The sequence below is a fragment of the Pongo pygmaeus genome, chromosome 3 (assembly GCF_028885625.2).
Source record: "Pongo pygmaeus isolate AG05252 chromosome 3, NHGRI_mPonPyg2-v2.0_pri, whole genome shotgun sequence".
NCBI lineage: Eukaryota > Metazoa > Chordata > Mammalia > Primates > Hominidae > Pongo > Pongo pygmaeus.
Window position 1 is genome coordinate 80,821,366 of NC_072376.2, and position 24,302 is coordinate 80,845,667.

General features: G+C 37.9%; 1 protein-coding gene across 1 annotated transcript in view; it reads right to left on the reverse strand.

Annotated features, from left to right (window-relative positions):
• The window catches only part of LOC134739433 (UDP-glucuronosyltransferase 2B4-like), a 245,513-nt gene that overhangs the window by 42,115 nt on the left and 179,096 nt on the right, over positions 1 to 24,302 (reverse strand). The window lies entirely within an intron of this gene.

Here is a 24,302-nt window from a genome sequence, read left to right on the forward strand (position 1 = left end):
CATGTTCTGCTACTTGAGATAATGGGAATACAATTGATCGAGGAGCCTAGGAAGGCTAGAACCAAGGACAAGCAAGTCTAGAAACATGCCAGAGGACTTTATATCAGATATGTAAGCCCTGACTCAGCTTTCTTCCCAACACTCAGCTTTTTCCAAACATATAATTTATAAGCATAAAACTCACCTATTTAAAGTGTAAAATTTAAATATATTTGATGTATTTAATTGTGAATCCTTCACCATAGTACAATTTTCGAACATTTTTATGACTCCAAAATAAAACTTATAGTGCATTGTCACTCTCTAAAAACCCCTAGTCTAGGAAAATATTAATTTGTTGTCTTTCTTGTTATATTATACTCTCTGTATATTTCATACAAATGAAGTCATACAATTTATGGTGTTTTGTAAATGGCTTCTTTCACTTCTTATAATTTTTTTTCAGTTTCAATCATGTTGTTGCACATATCAGAACTTTGTTTCTTTTTTTGATATAAAATATTCTTCGGCATGAATACACATTTTGAATTTACACACTTATCAGGTAATGGACACTTTAGTTATTCCAAATTTTTGCTCTCAGGAACATTGCTAAGAATAGTTTTTTTTAATTTATTTTATTATTATTATACTTTAAGTTTTAGGGTACATGTGCACAACATGCAGGTTGGTTACATATGTATACATGTGCTATGATGTATGTGTGCTACATTTTCTTAATCCAGTCTATCATTGTTGGACATTTGGCTTGGTTCCAAGTCTTTGCTATTGTGAATAGTGCCACAAGAAACATACATGTGCATGTGTCTTTATAGCAGCATGATTTATAGTCCTTTGGGTATATACCCAGTAATGGGATGGCTGGCAAATGGTATTTCTAGTTCTAGATCCCTGAGGAATCACCACACTGACATCCACAAGGGTCGAACTAGTTTACAGTCCCACCAACAGTGTAAAATTGTTCCTATTTCTCCACATCCTCTCCAGCACCTGTTGTTTCCTGACTTTTTAATGATTTCCATTCTAACTGGTGTGAGATGGTATCTCATTGTGGTTTTGATTTGCATTTCTCTGATGGCCAGTGATGGTGAGCATTTTTTCATGTGTCTTTTGGCTGCATAAATGTCTTCATTTGAGAAGTGTCTGTTCATATCTTTCCCCAATATTTGGTCAGGTTGTTTGTTTTTTTCTTGTAAATTTGTTTGAGTTCATTGTAGATTCTGGATATTAGCCCTTTGTCAGAGGAGTAGATTGCAAAAATTTTCTCCCATTCTGTAGGTTTCCTGTTCAGTCTAATGGTAGTTTCTTTTGCTGTGCAGAAGCTCTTTAGTTTAATTAGATTCCATTTGTCAATTTTGGCTTTTGTTGCCATTGCTTTTGATGTTTTAGACATGAAGTCCTTGCCCATGCCTATGTCCTGAAAGGTATTGCCCAGGTTTTCTTCTAGGGTTTTTTTATAGTTTTAGGTCTAACATTTAAATCTTTAATCCATCTTGAATTAATTTTTGTATAAGATTTAAGGAAGGGATCCAGTTTCAGCTTTCTACATATGGCTAGCCAGCTTTCCCAGAACCACTTATTAAATAGGGAATCGTTTCCCCATTTCTTATTTTTATCAGGTTTGTAAAAGATCAAATGGTTGTAGAGGTGTGGTATTATTTCTGTAGGTTCTGTTCTGTTCCATTGGTCTATATCTCTGTTTTGATACCAGTACCATGCTGTTTTGGTTACTATAGCCTTGTAGTATAGTTTGAAGTCAGGTAGCATGATGCCTCCAGCTTTGTTGTTTTTGCTTGGGATTTTCTTGTCAATGTGGGGTCTTTTTTAGTTCCATATGAACTTTAAAGTAGATTTTTCCAATTTTTTGAAGAAAGTCATTGGTAGCTTGATGGGGATGGCATTGAATCTATAAATTACCTTGGGTAGTATGGCCATTTTCATGATATTGATTCTTCCTATCCATGAGCATGGAATGCTCTTCCATTTGTTTGCATCCTCTTTTATTTTACTGAGCATTGGTTGGTAGCTCTCCTTGAAGAGGTCCTTCACATCCCTTTTAAGTTGGATTCCTGGTATTTTTTTCTCTTTGAAGCAATTGTGAATGGGAGTTCACTCATGATTTGGCACTTTGATTGTCTATTATTAGTGTATAAGAATGCTTGTGATTTTTGCACACTGATTTTGTATCCTGAGACTGTTGAAGTTGCTTATCTGCTTAAGGAGATTTTGGGCTCAGACAATGGGGTCTTCTAAATATACAAACATGTCATCTGCAAACAGGGACAATTTGACTTCCTCTCTTCCTAATTGAATACCCTTTATTTCTTTCTCCTGCCTTATTGCCCTGGCCAGAACTTCCAACACGATGTTGAATAGGAGTGGTGAGAGAGGGCATCCCTGTCTTGTGCCAGTTTTCAAAGGAAATGCTTCCAGTTTTTGCCCATTCAGTATAATATTGGCTGTGGGTTTGTCATAGATAGCTCTTATTATTTTGAGATACGTCCCATCAATGCCTAATTTATTGAGAGTTTTTAGCATGAAGAGTTGTTGAATTTTGTCAAAGGCCTTTTCTGCATCTATTAAGATAATCATGTGGTTTTTCTCTTTGGTTCTGTTTATGCTGGATTACATTTATTGATTTGCATATGTTGCATCCCAGGGATGAAGCCCACTTGATCACGGTGGATAAGCATTTTAATATGCTGCTGGATTCGGTTTGCCAGTATTTTACTGAGGATTTTTTCATCAGTGCTCATCAGGGATATTGGTCTAAAGTTCTCTTTTTTTTCGTTGTGCCTCTGCCAGGCTTTGATATCAGGCTGATGTTGACCTCATAAAATGAGTTAGGGCGGATTTCCTCTTTTTCTATAGATTGGAATAGCTTCAGCAGGAATGGTACCAGCTCCTCCTTGTACCTCTGGTAGAATTCAGCTGTGAATCCACCTGGTCCTGGACTTTTTTTGGTTGGTTAGCTATTAATTGTTGCCTTGATTTCAGAGCCTACTATTGGTCTATTCAGGGATTCAATTTCTTCCTGGTTTAGTCTTGGGAGGGTGTATGTGTCAAGGAATTCATTCATTTCTTCTAGATTTTCTAGTTTATTTACATAGAAGTGTTTATAGTATTCTCTCATAGTAGTTTGTATTTCTGTGGGATCAGCAGTGATATCCCCTTTCTCATTTTTTATTGCATCTATTTGATTATTCTCTCTTTTCTTCTTTATTAGTCTTGCTAGTAGTCTACCAATTTTGTTGATCTTTTAAAAAAACCAGCTCCTGGATTCATTAATTTTTTGAGCGTTTTTTTGTGTCTCTATCTCTTTCATTTCTGCTCTCATCTTAGTTATTTCTTGCCTTCTGCTAGCTTTTGAATGTGTTTGCTTTTACTTCTCTAGTTCTTTTATTGGTGATGTTAAGGTGTCAATTTTAGATCTTTCTTGCTTTCTCTTGTTGGCATTTAGTGCTATAAATTTCCCTCTACACACACCTTTAAATGTGTCCCAGAGATTCTGCTATGTTGTGTCTTTGTTCTCATTGGTTTCAAAGAGCATCTTTATTTCTGCCTTCATTTTGTTATGTACCCAGTAGTCATTCAGGAGCAGGTTGTTCAATTCCCATGTAGTTGAGCGGTTTTGAGTGAGTTTCTTAATCCTGAGTCCTAGTTTGATTGCACTGTGGTCTGAGAGACAGTTTGTTATAATTTCTTTGCTTTTACACTTGCTAAGGAGTGCTTTACTTCCAACTATGTGGTCAATTTTGGAATAAGTGTGATGTGGTGCTGAGAAGAATATATATTCTGTTGATTTGTGGTGCAGAGTTCTGTAGATGTCTATTAGATCTGCTTGGTGCAGAGCTGAGTTCAATTCCTAGATATCCTTGTTAACTTTCTGTTTTGTTGATGTCTAATGTTGACAGTGGGGTGTTAAAATCTTTCATTATTATTGTGTGGGAGTCTAAGTCTCTTTGTAGGTCTCTAAGGACTTGCTTTATGAATCCGGGTTCTCCTGCATTGGGTGCATATATATTTAGGATAGTTAGCGCTTCTTGTTGAATTGATCCCTTTACCATTATGTAATGGCGTTCTTTGTCTCCTTTGATCTTTGTTGGTTTAAAGTCTGTTTTATCAGAGACTAGGATTGCAACCCCTGACTTTTTTTGTTTTCCATTTGCTTGGTATATCTTCCTCCATCCCTTTATTTTGAGCCTATATTTGTCTCTGCACATGAGAAGGGTCTCCTGAGTACAGCACAGTGATGGGTCTTGACTCTTTATCCAATTTGCCAGTCTATGTCTTTTAATTGGAGCATTTAGCCCATTTACATTAAACGTTAATATTTTTATGTGTGAATTTAATCCTCTCATTATGATGTTAGCTGATTATTTTGCTCGTTAGTTGATACAGTTTCTTCCTGACCTCGATGGTCTTTACAATTTTGCATGTTTTTGCAGTGGCTGGTACCAGTTTTTCCTTTCCATGTTTAGGGCTTCCTTCAGGAGCTCTTTTAGGGCATGCCTGGTGGTGATAAAATCTCTCAGCCTTTGCTTGTCTGTAAAGGATTTTATTTCTCCCTCAACTATGAAGCTTAGTTTGGCTGGATATGAAATTCTGGGTTGAAAATTCCTTTCTTTAAGAATGTGGAATGTTGGCCCCCATTCTCTTCTGGCTTGTAGAGTTTTTGCCGAGAGACCCACTGTTAGTCTGATTGGCTTCCCTTTGTGGGTAACCCGACCTTTCTTTCTGGCTGACCTCAACTTTTTTTCTTCATTTCAACTTTGGTGAATCTGACAGTTATGTGTCTTGGAGTTGCTCTTCTTGAGGAGTATCTTTGTGGCGTTCTCTGTATTTCCTGAATTTCAATGTTGCCCTGCCTTGCTAGGTTGGGGAAGTTCTCCTGGATAATATCCTGCAGAGTGTTTTCCAACTTGGTTCCATTCTCCCCATCACTTTCAGGTACACCAATCAAGAGTAGATTTGGTCTTTTCACATAGTTCCATATTTCTTGGAGGCTTTGTTCATTTTTTTTTAATCTTTTTTCTCTAAACTCCTCTTCTCACTCCATTTCATTCATTTGCTCTTCAATCACTGATACCTTTTATTCCAGTTGATCAAATCAGCTACTGAAGTTTGTGCATTCATCACGTGGTTCTCATGCCATGGTTTTCAGCTCCATCAGGTCACTTAAGGACTTCTTTACACTGGTTATTCTAGTTAGCCATTTGTCTAATCTTTTTTCAAGGTTTTTAGCTTCTTTGTGGTGGGTTCAAACTTCCTCCTTTAGCTCATATAAATTTGATCATCTGAAGTCTTCTTCCCTCAACTCATCAAAGTCATTCTCCATCCAGCTTTGTTCCATTGCTGGTGAGGAGCTGTGTTCCTTTGGAGAGGAAGAGGGGCTCTGATATTTAGAATTTTCAAATTTCTGCTCTGTTTTTTCCCCTTCTTAGTGGGTTTTATCTACCTTTGGTCTTTGTTGATGGTGACGTACAGATGGGGTTTTGGTGTGGATGTCCTTCTGTTTGTTAGTTTTCCTTCTAATAGTCAGGACTCTCAGCTGTAGGTCTGTTGGAGTTTGCTGGAGGTCCACTCAGACCCTGTTTGCCTGGGTATCAGCAGCGGAGGCTGCAGAACAGCAAAGATTGCTGAACAGCAAATGTTGCTGCCTGATTGTTCCTCTGGAAATTTAATCTCATAGGGATACCTGGCCTTGTCAGGTGTCAGTCTGCCCCTACTGGAGGGTGCCTCCTAGTTAGCCTACTCGTGGGTCAGGGACCCACTTGAGGAGGCAGTCTGTCTGTTCTCAGATCTCAAACTTCATGCCGGGAGAACCACTACTCTTCATAGCTGTCAGACAGGGACATGTAAGTCTGCAGAGGTTTCAGCTGCCTTTTGTTTGGCTATGCCCTGCGCCCAGAGGTGGAGTCTACAAAGGCAGGCAGGACTCCTTGAGCTGCGGTGAGCTCCACCCAGTTCCAACTTCCAGGCCACTTTGTTCACCTACTCAAGCCTCAGCAATAGTGGGCACCCCTCCCCCAGCCTAGCTGCTGCCTTGCAGTTTTATCTCAGACTGCTGTGCTAGGAATGAGTGGGGCTCCATGGGCGTGGGACCCTCTGAGCCAGGGATAGGATAAAATCTCCTGGTGTGCCATTTGCTAAGACCATTGGAAATGTGCAGTATTAGGATGGGAGTGACCTGATTTTCCAGGTGCAGTCTATCACCACTTCCCTTGGTTAGGAAAGGGAATTCCCTGACCCCTTGTGCTTCCTGGGTGAGGTGTTGCCTCGCCCTGCTTCAGCTCACGCTCAGTGGGTTGCCCCCACTGTCCTGTCCCCATTGTCCAACAAGCCCCAGTGTGATGAACCCAGTACCTCAGTTGGAAATGCAGAAATCACCCGTCTTCTGCATCACTCATGCTGGGAGTTGTAGACTGGAGCTGTTCCTATTTGTCCATCTTGGAACCTGATTGAACAACTTTTATTTATTTCTCACAACTGATTGTCCTGACCAAAACTTTCAATAAAATGGGATGGAGTGGTGAGGGTGGACATCATGGTCTTGGGCTGTTTTTCAAGGGAAATGCTTCCAGCTTTTGCCCATTCAGTAAGATATTGGTTTTGCATTTGTCATAAATAGCTTTTATTATTTTGAGGTATGTTCCTTCAATACCTAGTTCATTTAGAATTTTTAATGTAAAGGGAAGCTGAATTTTATCAAAGATCTTTTCTGCATCTACTTATATAAACATGTATTTTTTGTCTTTAGATCAGTTTATGTGATGAATTACATTTATTGATTTTTTTATATTGAACCAAACTTGTATCCTGAGGATGAAGTCAACTTAATTGTGATGGATAAGCTTATGGATTTGTTGCTGGATTTGGTTTGTCAGTATTTTAGAGGATTTTTGCTTTGATGTTCATCAGAGACATTGGCCTAAAGCTTTGTTGTTTTTGTTGTTGTTAGTATAGGAGTCCCTTCTTTACAATTATTTGGAATTGTTTCAGAAGAAATAGTACCTCTGTTAGAATTCAGCTGTAAATCTATCTGATCCTGGGATTTTTGTTGTTGGTGGTGGTGGTGGGCTATTTATTAATCACTCAATTTTTGAACTGATTATTGGTTTATTTAGGGATTTAATGTTTTTCTGGTTCAGACTTGGGAGGTTGTGTGCATCCAGGAATGTATCCATTTCTTCTAGATTTGCTAGTTTATGTTCATAGAGATTTTTAAAGTATTCTCGGATGGTTGTTTGTATATTTGTGGGGTCAGTGATGATATCCTGTTTATCATTTCTGACTGTGTCTATTTAATTCTTTTTTGTTTTCTTCTTTACTAGTGCAGCAAGTGGTCTATTTTGTTTTTGTTTTGTTTAAAAAATAAACAACCAAAAAAACAGCTCCTGAATGCCTTGAGTTTTTTGAAGGGTTTTGGGTGTCTGTATCTCATTCAGTTCTGCTCTGATCTTTGTTATTTCTTGTCTTCTTCCAGTTTTGGAATTTTTCCTCTTGGTCTTCTAGTTCTCTTAGTTGTGATGTTAGGTAGTTGTCTTGAGATATTTATAGCTTTCTGATGTGCGCATTTAGTGCTCTAACTTTGCCTCTTACCACTGCTTAAGCTGCATCCAAGAGATTCTGGTATGTTGTCTCTTTGTTCTCATTAGTTTCAAAGAACTTCTTAATTTCTGCCCTAATTTTATTATTTACTCAGGAGTCATTCAGGAGCATGTTGTTCAAATTCCATATAGTCTTGTGATTTTGACTGAGTTTCTTAATCTTGAGTTATAGTTTATGTGCATTGTGGTCTGGGAGACTGTTTGTTATGATTTCAGTTCTTGTGCATTTGATAGGGAGTATTTTACTTCCAATAATGTGATCAATTTTAGAGTAAGTGACATGCAGCCATGAGAAGAATGTACATTGTTGTTTTTGGTTGGAGAGTTCTCTAGATATCTATTAGGTCTACTTGATCCATAGCTGAGTTCAGGTCCTGAAAAATCTCTATTAATTTTCTGTGTCAATGATTTGTCTAATATTATCAGTGGGGTGTTAAAATCTTCCCCTATTATTTTAGTGTGTCAGAGTTTAAGTCACTTTGAAGGTCTCTAAGAACTTGCTTTATGAATCTGGATGCTTCTGTATTGGGTGCAAATATATTTAGAATAATTAGCTCTTTTTGTTGAATTGAAAACTTTACCATTATGTAATGCCTTTCTTTTTAAAAAATATTTGTTGATTTAAAATCTGTTTTGTCAGGAACAAAAATTGCAACTACTGGTTTTTGTTTGTTTGTTTTCCCTTTGCTTGGTAAATTTTCCTCCATCCCTCTATTTTGACCCAATGTGCATCTTTGCATATGAAATAGGTCTCTTGAAGACCACATACTGATGGGTCTTGACTCTTTATGCAGCTTGCCATTCTGTGTTTTTAATTAGGGCATTAAGTCCATTTACATTTATGGTTAATATTGCTATTTGTCAATTTGGTCCTGTCATCATGATGGCTATTTTGCAGACTTGTTTACATGGTTGTTTTATAGTGTCACTGGTCTGTGTACCTTGGTGTGTTTTTGTAGAGGCTGGTAATGATATTTCCTTTCAATATTTAGTGGTTCCCTTTGGAGTTCTTGCAAGAAAAGCTTGGTGGTGATGAATTTCCTCAACATTTTCTTGTCTGAAAGGAATTTTATTTCCCTTTCACTTATAAAGCTTAGTGTGTCTGGTTATGAAATTCTGGGTTACAAATTCTTTTCTTTAAGAATGTTGAATATTGGTCCCAAATCTCTTATGTCCTTTAGGGTTTCCAATGACAGATTTATTGTTAGTCTGATGGGCTTTCCTTTGTAGGTGACCTGGCCTGTCTCTCTGGCTGCTCTTAACATTTTTCTTTCATTGTGGCCTTGGAGAATCTGATGATTTTTGTCTTGGGGTTGATTTTCTCATGGAGTATTTTACTGGGGTTCTCTGAATTTTCTGAATTCAAATGTTGGCCTGTATTTCTAAGTTAAGGATGTTCTTCTGGATTATATCTCAATGTATGTTTTCAAACTTGGTTCAATTATCCCTATCTCTTTCAGGTACCCCAATCAGTCATAGGTCTTTTTATATAGAGCCATTGATCTCGGAGTTTTTGTTGATTTCTTTTCACTCTTTTCTCCTCTATTTTTGTCTGCCTGTCTGATTTCAGAAAAATAGTCTGCATGCTCTGAGATTCTTTCCTCTGCTTGGTCTATTCAGCTATCAATACTTGTGATTGTGTTGTGAAGTTCTCATGTAGTGTTTATCAGCTTCTTTGGATTATTTATGTTCATCTTTATATTGGCTATTCTGGTTATGCGCTCCTGTAATTTTTTTTTTTTTTTTTTTTTAGACCGAATCCTGCTCTGTCACTAGGCTGGCATGCAGTGACATGATCTTGGCTCACTGCAACCTCCACCTCCTGGGTCCGAGTGATTCCCCTGCTTCAGCCCACCTAGTAGCTGGGACTACAGGTGTGCACCACCACACATGGCTAATTTTTTGTATTTTAGTAGAGACAGGTTTTCACCATGTTGGCCAAGATGGTCTCAATCTCCTGACCTCATGATCTGGCTGCCTCTGCCTCCCAAAGTGCTGGGATTGCAGATGTGAGCCACTGTGCCCAGCCCTGTAATGTTTTATTATGATTCTTAGCTTCTTTGTCTTGGTTTAGAACATGCTCTTTTAGCTCAGTGTAGTTGGTTATTACCAGCCTTCTGAAGCCTACTTTTGTAAATTCAGCCATTTCTGACTTGGCCCAGTTCTGTGCCCTTGCTGGAGAATTGTTGCAATTATTTCAAGGAGAAGAGGCACTCTGGGTTTTTAAATTTTCAGCATTTTTGCATTGATTCTTTCTTATCTTTGTGGGCTTATCTACCTTCTATCTTTGAGGTTGCTGACCTTCGAATGGGGTTTTTGTGGGGTCTTTTTTGTTCATGTTATTGTTGTAGCTTTTTATGTGCTTGTTCTTCTTTTAACAGTCAGACCCTTCTTCTACAGGGCTACTGCCCTTCACTAAGGTTCAATCCAGACCCTAACAGCCTCTGTTACAGGCTGAAAGAATGAGGGTTGTGACCAACTCAATATAGCACTGGAGGCTATATGAGCAAACAGAAAACTGTTCTGATGAAAGCAGGATGTTGGAAAACTGATGACTGTTTCTGCCCCCAGAAGGACTGGTGAGGGCAGTCATGCCCCAAGTGCAGTGTTCCTTGTGATTATCTATGGGAACGTCTGAGGCCTGTTGTACAAAGAAAGCAATTATGTGCATCTGTGATAAATCAAGCAGCTGACCAGCCATTACCTCTCCCTCCTTGCTCTTTCTACCTAATAAATACAAACAGCTGTGGAAGCTCAGAGCCCTTGTTCACTAGAAGCAAGGAGACCCCTGACCCTTTCTTTTAAAACAGATCTTTTTGTCTTTGTCTTCATTTCTCCATTCAACCCCCTTTTCTCAATCCCATAGCAAGTGACAACAACAAGTGGTGCCCAGGACAGGGATATGAGTGAAGAAGGTCTGCTGAAGCAGGGAAAGTGAAACTGACAAGATGAACAAGAAACCCCAGGGCAAGTCTGCTGGCAGCAGATATAAGGTCAGTGCCCTAAAGAGGTACTGGGATATAAGGTCAGTGCCCTAAAGAGGTACTGGGATATAAGGTCAGTGCCCTAAAGAGGTACTGGGAATGGGAAGCTTTCTCAATCTGGGTAACATGGGGCAGAATTTGTCTATTGAGGAGCAACATTATGTGAAGTTGCTTAAAGTTTTACTTAAACAATCTGTTGCTCAGGTTATTTCTCAAACACTAAGATGCTGAATACGGTCACTGTGCATAACCCATGGCTTCTACAGATGGGCACTCTCAATGTGGAAATTTGGAACAGATTAGGAGGGGGATTAAAACGGGCTCATCAAAAAGGTCTTAAAGTTGATCCTTCTGTTTTCTCCACTTGGAGTTTGTTTCTCACTGTCCCTCTGCCATTGTCTTCTTCTTATTCTGCTGGACAGCAGGAGTAATGTTCTGAATCTAAAAATTTGAAAGAATCTGTTGTCCCACCCATACCTCCATGGATCAGTGGCCCCTATCAAAGGAGAAACTAACTCAAATCCATCAGCTAGTAAAAGAGGAATTGGATGCAGGACATGTTGAAGATTCAGTTAGTCTTTGGAATTCACCAGTATTTGTAATTCCAAAAGAATCAGAAAAATGACAACTGTTTGATGATTTGAGAGCTATTAATGCACAGAATAAACCAATGGGTGCATTACAGCAAAGTCTGCCATGCTTGGCATCCATTCCAAGGGACTGACCACTATTAGTAATAGATCTTAAAGATTTTTCCTTTACTATACCCTCCCACAAGAAGGATAAGCCTCGATTTGCCTTCCCTCTGTTTCTATCAATCAAAGACAACCTGTTTCTCATTATCAATGGAATGATACCCCAAGGCATACTTAACAGTCCTATGCTATGTCAGTATTTTGTAAGACAGGCATTAAAGGAGCCTCAGAATATGTTTCCTACTGCTTACATCATTCATTATATGGATGATATTCTTTTGGCTGCTCCTACAGGTCAACTTTTATATCAATTATTCAGAGAAACAAAACAGGCTTTGATTAAATGGAATCTCAAAATAGCTCCAGAAAAGGTGCAAACAACCTCCTCATACCAGTACTTAGGCATTATTGTTACTGAAAGAAGTGTGCAACCTCAGAAAGTAACTCTCTGTAGGGACAGTTTACAAACCTTGAACGATTTCCAACAATTGTTAGGGGATATTAATTTGCTGTGTCTGATGCTAGGTATTGCTACTGATCAACTCAAACACCTTTATCAGACTCTCCAAGGAGATTCTTCATTAGAATCTCCTCATCACCTTACTAAGGAGACAGAAGCTGAATTACAGCTTGTAGAACAAATGCTTCACTGAAGACATGCCTCCTGGCTACAGCCACAAAAACCTTTGCTTCTCTTTATTTTTCCAACCCCCACTCTCCAACAAGACTTGATATCAGGGGAAATTCACCCCCAATATTTCATGTAGGTTCTTTTCTATTTTCCTTAAGTGTTGGCCAGTCTGAGAAACAAAGAGAAAGAGTACAAAAGAGAGAAATTTTAAAGCTGGGTGTCCAGGGGAGACATCACATGTCAGCAGGTTCTGTGATGCCCCCCAAGCTGCAAAACCAGCAAGTTTTTATTAATGATTTTCAAAAGGGGAGGGAGTGTACGAATAGGGTATGGGTCATAGAGATCACATGCTTCACAAGGTAATAAAATATCACAAGGCAAATGGAGGCAGGGCAAGATCACAGGACTGGGGCAAAATTAAAATTGCTAATGAAGTTTTGGGCACGCATTGTCATGGATAACATCTTATCAGGAGACAGGGTTTGAGAGCAGACAACTGGTCTGACCAAAATTCATTAGGTGGGAATTTCCTCATCCTAATAAGCCTGGGAGCGCTACGGGAGATGGGCATATTTCATCCTTTATTTACGACCATAAAAGACAGCCGTCCTCAAAGTGACCATTTTAGAGGCCTCCCCTTAGGGACGCATTCTCTTTCTCAGGGATGTTCCTTGCTGAGAAAAAGAATTCAGTGATATTTCTCCATTTGGTTTTGAAAGAAGAGAAATATGGCTCTGTTCTGCCCAGTCTAAAGGCACCCAGACTTTAAGGTTATCTCCCTTGTTCCTTGAACATTGCTGTTATCCTGTTCTTTTTTCAAGGTGCCTAGATTTCTTATTTAAACAGTTTGCACAGTTAACACAATTATCACAGGGTCCTGAGGCAATATTCATCCTCAGCTTACGAAGATGATGAAATTAAGAGATTAAAGTAAAGACAGGCATAGGAAATCACAAGAGTATTGATTAGGAAAGTGATAAGTGTTCATTAAATCTTCACAATTTGCAGTAAAGAGATTGCAGTAAAGACAAGTGTAAGAAATTATAAAAGTATTAATTTAGGGAACTAATAAATGTCCCTGAAATCTTCACAATTTATGTTCTTCTGCCATGGTTTCAGCTGGTCCCTCCATTTGGGGTCCCTGACTTCCCACAACAACTTTTGGGCCAGTTTATAGACAAGTCTGTAACAGTAATTGAATGGCTTTTTCTATCCAATCAAACGGTAAAATATTTACAAGTTTGTCTTTCTTTAATTATTCAATATATATCTATGAGTATGCATAGATCAAAAATGATTATGGGATATAATCCAGAAAAAAATATTTTTCCCTTGGATTCCCAACAACAGGCTGCAGCATGGGAAATGTCAACTGCATGGCAAATTGCTCTTGCAGATTTTGTAGGAATAATAGACAACCACTACCCATCAGACAAGTTTTTGCAATTTTATAAAGTCTGCCCTGTGATTACTCATCACAAGCCTATTCCAGGTGGCCAGACTTATTTCACTGATGGCTCTTCCAAAGGCTGAGCAGTTATTTATGGACCTAAGCATACTCAAACATTAAAAAAACCTCTGGAGTTTCAGCTCAATGTTCAGAATTAATGACATTTATTCAGATTTTACAGCTCACTGCTTCAACTCCTATTAACATTATCTGTGATTCAGCCTATGTTGTAAATGTAGCCAGTTGTATTGAGACTGCCACTATTAAAAGCACCCTAGAACTGGAGCTGTTTATCTTGTTTCTAAGACTTCAGCAAGCTATTCGCTCTTATGCTGCTCCTTTACATATTTCTCATATTCTGTCTCACACAAAACTTCCTGGACCACTATCTCTAGGCAATGACAAAACAAATAAATTCATTGGTTCTGTGTTTCAGCAAGCTCAAGCCTCTCATGCATTACTGCATCAAAACACCTCTGCCCTTACTCGTATGTATCATCTGCCTTATAGCCAGGCTTAAGCTATTGTGCAAGCCTGTCCCATTGCCAGCATGTCCCTGGTTTTGTACCTGTAAAAGAATGTAACCCACAAGTTTTAGCTCCAAATGAAATCTGGCAAATGAATATTACCCATATAGAAGTTTTTGGCAAGCTTAGCTATGTTCATGTGACCATAGACACTTACTCTCATATGTTACATACTACATATCAAACATGAGAAACAGCTTACCATGTACGATGGCATTGTTTGTTTTCATTCACCCATGTGGGGGTCCCTAAACAAATAAAAAATGACAATGGACTTGCTTTTGTTAGTCATGCTTTTCAAAATTTTTTACAGCTATGGGCAAACACCCATAAGACAGGAATTCCTTACAATCCCTGAGGACAAGGCGTTACAGAGCTGGCACATCAAGCATACATTACATTTATTAATGTAATTAATTAATCTAATTAACTAATACATTATAATGTATGTTGAAAAAACAAAAAAAGGGAGTAGGAGACCAGCTACCCCCTCAAACAAAATTATATTTAGCCTTATTTATTTAAATTTCTTAACTCCTGGTACAGATAGTAAGACTCCGACAAAATGACATGGGCAAATATTAGAGGGAAAAAAGAAAGTTTACCCAAAGGTATTATGGAAATTCCCAGAAGAAGGACAATGGAAAGGCCCAGTAGCTTTACTAATGTGGGGATGAGGGTATGCTTGTGTTTTTACAGGACATGGACAAACCATGTGGGTACCCTCAAGGTGTGTGCAACCACATAATAGGAGACTGGAGGGACCCATGGATCCCAACCATAGGCCCAGCTCTTGCAATATAAGCCATGAGCCAGTTGAATCTGAATGCAAAACATGGGGACAGATCAAGAAAACCACACAGGAAGCTGACAAACTGCTAGAGCATCAAGGTGAGGCAAAAACCCCTAACTCCATGTATATGGCCATACTAACTGTAATATCCAGTGCAGTACGTTTTCCTTGTGTAGAGGCAAAAACATATTGGGCATATGTTCCTAACCCCCCAGTAGTATGACTTGTACCCTGGAGTGACACTCCTCCTGAGATATATCATGATCAAGTAGCATGGGCACCAGAACCCTTAACTTCCCCTGACACAGAGTAATTAGACTCTCAGAACAATGGAATCAAATATACTGCTCCATTGGAGGGACTTCCTTTATGTGTCACCCAGAATACATTGCTCAACCACAGTTGCCTTGCAATTCAGTCCCAGGCATAGTTGAGTTACTATGGAAAATATATGTACCAATTGGGCTTCAGCTTTATTAATATTACTGGTGCAGTTACTAATCATTCCTGGCCCCATCGCCCAAATTGTATTAATTATACAGAATGGGCTCCTTTTGATAATCCTAACCCCCCTTCTTGGACCCAAGAAATGTGTCTTGGCTCCCTAGCTAGACAACAGTCCATGCTGATCGGAGACATTATTTACTGGGGTACCCATGGTTATTTGATTGGGAGAGATGAGCATCAGACCTCATGGCATGAACTTCACTGACACTGGTGGCAAAACTTTAACATCTCTTTACCACATCACATTGGGATTCAATCCCAATCTTGCATGCAAATTGCTTGGCATAGCACAGGCTTTAGCCCACCTTTGCCTCAATGGCATTTTCAAGGAAAGAGAGGTCCAATTCAGGAGTTGATATGGAAAGCAGCACTCCCAATTATGATTGGCAGCATTTGGGTGGGGACACTTTAATAATAATAACTGTGCTAAACACAGTTTTAATGTTACCCTTGTAGAAAATATTACCAGTCAATTTACAATTTGTGTTTTAATCCTTATGTTTTCTTAGCAGCCAGAAAGGACCAACTCCAGGTGGATGATGCCCAACTGACTTGTGATTCCTGTCAACTGTATCATTACTTTAATCATAGTACAATACAGACACATGACATATTCACCCTAATAATTCTAGGTTGCATTCCCAGATTATGGATTCCTGTAAATCTGTCTGATCCTTGGGTCACCACCCCCACTTTATATATTATAAAGCTCTTTTTTACTCAGCTTACTGATCGTGCTCGTAGAGTCTCAGGCATGATAATTTTTGCTATAGTTTCCTTAGTTACATTAATAATCTCTGTTGTGGTGTCCTCAGTAGCAATGCATTGCTCCATTCAAACAGCTCAATATGTAGAAAACTGGACATGCACAGCCGGCCAGGCATGGATGCTTCAAAATAAAATTAACACTGAAATATAAACAGAGGTGGCAATGTTAAAGGTTACTATTCTTTGGCTAGGAGAGCATGTACAAAGTTTGTAGTGGTAGCAGCAATTGCATTGTCATTTTAATGATACTCATATTTGTGTGACAATTTGGAATATAACCAAAGTGAATATTCCTGGAGCCTTGTAAAGGCCCATTTACAGGGAGCTTTCACATCCAATGTTACTTTTGATATTAATGATTTACAAAGCAAAATCCTTAACTTGAATAAGCAAATGCAAGCATTTCAACCCTCTTTAAAATCTTGGGCAGAATTCCAACAAATTTTAGAGATCTTAACCCTTGGACCTACCTCAAACAGCACCTCAATGTCTTTCTTTGTAAATATTGGATTAATGTTATTATGTTTCTGTTTTTTGTTCATTTTATGTGTCAACTTGACTGGTTTAAGAGATTACCAAATAGCAAAATAAATTATTTCTGTATTTATCTGTGACAGCATTTCATTTTTTCTTCCTCTAAATTTTACTTTAGGTTCAGAAGGTAAAAGTGTCAATTTGTTCATAAGTAAATTTCTTGTGACAAGGGTTCTGTGTAAAAATTATTTTATCACCAAGATAGTTAATATAGTACCTGGTAGGTAGTTTCTTGATCCACATAGACCTCTCATTCTACACTTTCACATATTCCACAGTGTCTACTGTTCCTTTTTCTTTGTCAAGAGGTACTCAATGTTTAGCTCCCACTTACAAGTGAGAACATGTGGTATCTGGTTTTCTGTTCTGGTGTTAAATTGCTTAGGGTAATGAATTCCAGCTGCATCTGTGTTGCTCAAGAGACATGATTTTGTTTTTTTTCATTGCAGCATAGTGTTCCATCATTTATATGTGTACCACATTTTCTTTATCCAGTCAACAATTGTTGGGGAAATAGATTGATTCCATGTTTTTGCTATTATGAATAACACCGTGATGCTGATGATAAACATAGACGTGCATGTGTCTTTCTGGTAGAACAACTTCGAGTTCTGTGGGTATATACCCAGTAATGGGATTGTTGGGTAAAATGGTAATTCTGTTTTAGGGTATTTGAGAAATCTTCAAACTGCTTTCTACAGTAGCTAAACTAATTTACATTCCCAGCAACAATGTATGAGCATTCTCTTTTCTCACTGACCTTGCCAACATCTGTCATTTTGTACTTTTTAATAATATTCATTCTGACTAGTGGGGGATGATATCTTATTGTGGTTTTTATGATTTGCATTTCTCTGACGATTAGTAATGTTGAGTATTTTTTCATATGCTTGTTGGCCATGTGTATGTATTCTTATGAGAACTGTCTCTGTTCCTTTGGCCACTCTTTAATGGGACTTTTATCTTTTACTTGTTAATTTGTTTAAGTTCCTTCTAGATCCTAAACATTAGACCTTTGTTGGATGCACAGTACTGAAATGTGTTCTCCCATTCTGTAGGTTGTCTGTTTATGCTATTGAATGTTTTGCTGTGCAGAAGCTCTTTAGTGTAATTAGGTCTCACTTGTCAATTTTTCATTTTGTTGCAATTTCTTTGGGGGTAATTGTCATAAAACTTTGGCCAGGGCCTGCATCCAGGATGGTATTTCTGAGGTTTTCTTCTCATATTTCTATAGTCTTAGATTTTACATTTAAGTATTAATGCATCTTGAGTTGATATCTGTATGTGGTGAGAAGAAGGGGTCAAATTTCTGTCTTCTGCATATGACTATCCAATTATCCCAGCACTTATTACTGCATAGAGGGTTGTTTCTTCATTGCTTTTTATTCCTAACTTCATTAAAAATCAGGTGGCAGTAGGTGTGTGGCTTTGTTATTTGGTTCTCTATTCTGTCCCATTGCTCTATGTTTCTGTTTTTGTACCAGTACCATGCTGTTTTAGTTACTATAGGCTTTTAGTATAGTTTGAAATTGGATAATTTGAAGCCTCTGGTTTTATTCTTTTAGTTTATGATTTATTTGACTATTTTGGTTGATTTGGGATTTGTATGAATTTTAGGATAGATATTTTACAATTCTGTGAAAAATGTTACATTGCTTTAAAAAGAGATTAGTATTTAAATCAGTAGACTGACTAAATGTATCCCTCATGATTGTGGGCAGGCATCATCCAATGTTTTGAGAATGCAAATAGAGCAAAAAGCAGAAGAAGACAAATATTTTTCTTTCCTTTGGCTGAGACATTAATATTATTCTGCCTTCTTTATTTGCAGCTTCTGGATGTTGGGCCATCAGACACTAGGGCTTGCACTAGTAAAACCCACTTATAGCTCCTCAGGTTCTTAAACCATCATTCTCAAACAATTACACAACTATTTCTCCTATTTCTAAGGCCTTCAGTCTCAGATTGAATTAAAGCATTAGCTTTCCTAAATATAAAGTGTGCAAGTTTATATCATAATATTTCTCAGCCTCAATAAGCACCTAAACAATGTCCCAAATAAAACCCCCCCTCATAGGTGTGTAATAATGTGTACATATGCATACATGGCTCTTTTTGTCTGGAGACATGTACTATGAACGTTAACTTATTTTTTCTAAAATAAGGAAAAGACTAGACGTTCATTCTTATCACTTCTATTCAACATTATATTGGAGACTCTAGCTAAAGTGAGTAGGAAGTAAAATGAAACAAAAATAATCACTATTAGAAGGTAAGAAATAAGTAAACTCTCTTTGCTGACAAAAGGCATGACCTCATGTAAAGACTATCATAGACTTTCCTAGAAAATATTAGATCAACAAAAAATAAGCACATTTTTAGGACTAATGGTCAAGATTCAAATATTAATTGTATTGTCACATAATTCAACAATGCAGAAGAATATAATCTGTTCAAAAATCCTGCATAAAATATAATAAAAATTATTAAAAAATAAAACAAAAACTTTAAAAGAATTGTAAAACATAGGCCAGGTGCAGTGGCTTATGCCTGTAGTCCCAGCACTTTGCGAGGTTGAGGTGGGAGTACCACGATGTGAGGAGTTCAAGACCAGCCTGGCCAAAATGGTGAAACCCCATCTGTACTAAAGATACAAAAAATCAGCCAGGTGTGGTGGCATGTTCCTGTAATCCCAGCTACTTGGGAGGCTGAGGCAGGAGAACTGCTTGAACCTGGGAGGCAGAGGTTGCAGTGAGCCAAAATCACAGCATTGCACTCCAACCTGGGTGACAGTGTGAGACTCCATCTCAAAAAAAAAAAAAAGAAAAGAAAAAAGAAACAAGAAAAAAATTGCAAAACTTAAAACTTCAATTTTAAAAGTTACTAAACATTGTGGAACAAAATTCTAAATGTCTAAATAAATAAAATCTCCTATTCCTCAATTGAAAATTTTAATAAAGAAATTAAATAAAATTTATATCAAATTCCCAGCTGGGTTTTTTGCATAAACAAACATGCTGGTTCTAAATTAATGTAGATATACAGGAGACCGAAAAATAGCCATATATATGTGTGTGTGTGTGTGTGTGTATATATATATACTCTTTTTTTGAGACAGAGTCTCACTCTTTGGCCAGGCTAGAGTGCGGTGGCACAATCTCAATAACCAATAATATTTTGAAAAATAATTTAGTCCTTGCATTTCCCAATTCTCAACCAAAAAAAAATCATCAATAGTTATAAGTGTGTGATACAAGAACACAGATCACCATATAAATAAATGGAATAGATTTTAGAATCCAGAAATCCTTTTACACAGTGGTGACTTAATTTTTGAGAAAGATACCAAAGCATTGAATAGGAAAACAACAATATTTTCCACAAATACTTCTGGGAAACTGATTATCCAAAGGCCAAAGAACAGAAAACACACTTTCCTTCACAACCCGTAAAGAACTAATTTAAAATACATCAACAATCTAAAGTTAACAAACAGAAGTACCAAACCTGGAATAGAAAAAGTAAATCTTTTCTACCTTAAATCTGGCAATAGGTTCTAGGACAAGGACACAATATCACAATAAGCAAAATTTAAATGGATAAACTGATATTCTTAAAAAAGAATATGTTAGTGCTTGAAAGGACACATCAAAAAAGTGAAATCACAATCCACAGAGTTAAAAATATGTTAGTAATTCATATATTTGATAAGAAACTTTTATTAAAATCATATGAAGCAAGAGACTTCTGGTTCCAAAATGGCAGGATAGAGACAAGCAGGCTTTTTTTTCTTCATACAAAAAGATGAAACAAAACAAATATATGGCACTGAGATCTCCACCACAACAAACAGAAGCTTAATTAAGAGAATAAGACAGTTCCTAGAGTCATAAAAATAGAAAAACTCTGAGTAGACAGCAGGTAGGAGAATTGTATGTCTGTTTACATTCATAATGCCCCTACCTTCCAACTCTGCTCTGCACCAAAAATGCAGAAAATCTATTTCTAATTCATGATTTCTGATATGATTTGGATCTGTGTCCCCACCCAAATCTCATTTTCTGTTGTAATCCCCAATGTTGGAGATGGGTTTTCTGGGAGGTGACTGGATCATGGGGTGGATCTTTAATGAATGATTCAGCACATCCCTTTGGTGCTGTTCTTGTGACAGCACATTCAAGAGATCTGTTTGTTTAAAGGTGTGTAGCACCTCCTCCATCTCCCGTCCTCTTTCTTTGTCCATATAAATTGTTGGCTCTCCCTTTGCCTTGCACTATGATTGTAAGCTTCCCGAGGCCTCCTGAGAAGTAGAAGCTACCATGCTTCCTTTACAGCATACAGAAAGTGAGTTAATTAAACCTGTTTACTTTATAAATTACTCAATCTCAGGTATTTTTGTATGAATGAGAGAAAGATAAATTGATGTGGTCACTAAGCTTCCCCACCTTATCAAGTTTCCTGGTAGATCTATCTTTCCTTAATCCAGTAGAAACGTTATGAGTGTATGAAGGGAGAAACATTCCTGAGGACAGGCAGAGACAAACAAGAGAGGCAGGAGTACCAATCTCCTAGACATGGTAATGCTTCTCTGTAACTCAGCCAAAAGTAGACATTAAACCAGAGAAGTTACTTAGCAGTAGCATGCTGTGGTATGTATGTTCTTTAGGTATACTGGGAACAAACCGTTAGCCAGTGTTCTCACACTTCCAGGATAATCCCTTTGGAACCTCCATCATTTGGGACAGGCAGAGCTCTAATCATTCACATGAGTTGAGGTAAACCTGGGCTTAATATGTCACCTAGAACTAAAGTGAACACAGTGACTTTTCAGAAAATATTTTCTAAGCAAATATATTCCTTTTAAAAAAAAAGAAAGTAAAAAATTGAATAAATAATCGTTCAATGCAAAGGCACACATATATTCACAAGAAACAACAGAGAACAGGGAACCAGGACCTCTCCAAAAGGACAATGCAAAAATCCAGTGATTGACACTAATAAGATAACCCAATTTCTGAGCTTTCTGACTCAGAATGCAAAATAGGAGTTTTAAGAAAACTTAGTAACCTCTAAGTTAACACAGAAAATTATTTCAGAAATTTATCCGAGAAATTTAACAAAAAAGTTAAAATAATACAAAGAAATCAATCAGAAACCTTGGAACTAAGAAATATATTTGCTGAATTCAAAATCCAGTAGAGGTCTTCAACCACAGAATGATCCAAGCCCAGAAAAGAATCTCTGAGCTCTAAGACTGGTTATTTTATTTTTAAAAAAGTCAGGAGAGAATAAAAAATCAAGTGCCACCTACAAAATATAGAACATTACTTCAAAAGACCCAATCTAAGAATTGTTGGTGTTCAAGAGAGATGTGAGTAAGAGCAAGGGTAGAAAGCTCATTAAAAAAAATAGTAACAAAGAACTTTTCAAACCTTGAGAAACATAAAAATGTCCAGATACAGAAAGGTCTTAGAACACAATGCAAACTCAAATAAGACTCTCCCAATTAGCAAAATAATCAAAGTCACAAAGGACCAAAAAAAAAAAAAAAAAAAAGATTCTGAGATCAGCAAGTGATAAGCAAATAACATATAAAACAGTTCCAATATTTATGGAGATAGACTTCCCAAAAGAAACTACTCAATACAAAAGGATGCCACCAAAAAATATTGAAACAAAAATAATTATCAATCAAATATAAATGAGAGATGAAGTATTTACCAGACAAACAAAACATAGAATTGACCACTGAGATAGCCAGGTGAGAAGGAGGTCCCCAGAGAATCTCCCACCAGCCTGTGCACTGGGAGGAATGTGCACTGGGGTGGAACCTCAGGAAGTTTGCACTGTTTGCAACAGGGAGGAGCCAGGCATCTCCTTTTCCTGTGTGGAACCTGGGATTCAAGCTGCTAGTGGGAAGCACTCTGGCAGGGGACTCTGGCCTTGTGGAAGATCCCTGTTTCCTCCCCTTTTTTTTTGTTTTCACCCAATAAAACCCTGCTTACTCACCTGTCAAACCGCCTACCAGCCTAAATTTTCATGGCCCTGTGATGGACAAAGACGCCATTTATAGCCGAACTAAAGAAACGTTCTACAACATTTTGTTGCACAAAGTAGGGGCTTGAGAAGCAGTGAGTGAGCTGCAAACCAAGAATTTGTTTTTTCCTCTGTCTTCTGAGTTTTTTCATACTGGAATTTCTAAGAATACAGAAAACTCTGCCCCCACCCCCTGTTACTCCCACAGGTCGGAACCAACCCAGCATTTTCATGGCCTTTTCCTTCTTTAATCAGGACCGACTGATGAGCAGTGGCTCCCCTCCACTCTCCCCTCCCTGCCAAGGCTGGGATGCATGGCCCAAGTTGGGTCAGGCAGCTGGCTGGCCTTTTCTGCCACGTGCCCGTGGAATCAACTTTTCCCCTGGCCTGGGATACTAGCTCCAACTCACAGCAATTAAACTTGTCTCCATAGTGGAGGAACCACTAGTGTTAAGACTAAGATGTTATTCTTAGGCATTTTTTTTCTTTTATTATTATTATTATTATTATTATTATTATACTTTAGGTTTTATGGTACATGTGCGCAATAGTTTACTGAGAATGATGATTTCCAATTTCATCCATGTGGGGGGAGGGATAGCATTGGGAGATATACCTAATGCTAGATGACGAGTTGGTGGGTGCAGCGCACCAGCATGGCACATGTATACATATGTAATTCTTAGGCATTTTTAAACTGTTTCTTTTTCTTTCCACTTCTCTACTCCATCAGCAGTTAACCTTTAAAGTTTTTTCTCTCTTTTAGAAGATATTTTACTAGGTCAGCCTCCCCCAACCCCCAACTATCACTGTTTATATTCTCTGTAAAGCTTTACTTTAATTGTGAAAAAAGATTTGTGTGGCTAGTCTTGGGCCATGGCCAACCTGGTGTGCTTTGTGTGTCTGAATGACCTGTGCTTCAAGCCTCCATCTTGTTTTAGATTGTGGGGATATGTTCTGTAACTGCTTGGGGAAGTGTTGTTTAGAAATCTTGCCTTAGGGACTAACACTTTTTCAGGTTTGATATCTACATGTTTTCCTTGGCCTGGCTCTTATAAAACCCCACCAAGGGACTGGGTTTTCTCATGCCTGACTGTGTGTGTGTTATGTGTAATGTCTGTAGAAAGAGCTCTAATGATTTTGGCCTAAAAAAATCACTTGGATCTAATTTTTTTTTTTTTTTGAGATGGAGTCTCACTCTGTCACCCAGGCTGGAGTGCAGTGGTGCGATCTCGGCTCACTGCAAGCTCCACTTCCTGGGTTCATGCCATTTTCCTGCCTTAGCCTCCTGAGTATCTGGGACTACAGGCACCTGCCACCATAGATCTAATATTTTTTAAACAGAAGTTAAAAACTGTGGTACCCTTCAGTTCATGTGACTTTAATCTTTGAGAAGTAGGAAGAGCCTTAAAGATTAATGGTAAAAAGCAGATGTCATTACAGTGTAAACAGGTGGACTAAATAATGCAAGTCAAATGTAAGATTAACTAAATTTTTTGAGATTAAAAACTGCTTTTTTGGTTTTGAGGACTATTTGACTTACCGGCTTCACAACTGGTAAGGCCTGGGGACATACGGAACTAACGATGCCCTTAATTAAGAAGGAAAACCCTGGCAGCACATAGCACATAATTAAAACAACTTACCAGGTTTTAAATTAAAGTTAAGAATTGCTAGGAGTTGCCATTATAACATGTAATTGAGAGTACTGAAAATAGATTTACTTGCAAGGTGTGTAAGAACAGTAAAATGTGTTTTTTAGTAAAT